The following is a 736-nucleotide window of genomic DNA, read 5'->3' on the forward strand; positions in this document are numbered from 1 at the left end:
CTCCAGATATCTTTCCAAAAGGAACGTACTAGTTTACATTCCCACCAGCAGTGCAGGAGTGTTCCCTTTTCTCCACATCCACGCCAGCATCTCTGAAAGTCATGAAAATTATTCAGAGCTAGAAAGTACCCTAAGATTAGCTATTTGGTGTCTAAAGAGGCTGAGGACCAACGCAGTAAGAGGACAAATCCAGCGTCTCACGGTGGCTTGTTACTGGAAGACAGGGAAAGAGAAAGCACGTTCCAGAATACCCAGGTGCCACTGTCCTGTGACTTCAGCATTTCCACAGAACAAACAATTCTAAGTTTCCTCACAAAAGAAAGGGATATGAGTACGGCAGAAAGAGTATGGGCCTAAAAACTCAGCCTACAGCATTTAAGTCCAGCTCCGGCCAGCAAGACGAGTGACTTGGGACATTTAGCGTCACCCACATGCACACTGTGCACCCACTGAAAGCTCTGGATCCCTTCCCTGGCTGCAGATGTCATAGGCATGTGACGCTCCCACAAAGGGCAATAGAACACCCAGGCTGTGCTTGGCTAACAGACTCACTTGGAGTTCTTTCCTCACTCTGTCCAAATAAAGGCAACCGCTCTCTGACCATATTTTGTCAATAGCATTTTTGTGCTATCATCTCCAGGGTCAATGGTTGTTTGTTCTTGAACTGTATTCTGGGAAGCGTTTTCTCTGTCACAGTGAGCCTCTGAGATGAGCCTAAAAGAGCTCAGCCACACAG

The sequence above is a fragment of the Otolemur garnettii genome, unplaced genomic scaffold (assembly GCF_000181295.1).
Source record: "Otolemur garnettii isolate 467f Iridium unplaced genomic scaffold, OtoGar3 scaffold00080, whole genome shotgun sequence".
Lineage (NCBI taxonomy): Eukaryota > Metazoa > Chordata > Mammalia > Primates > Galagidae > Otolemur > Otolemur garnettii.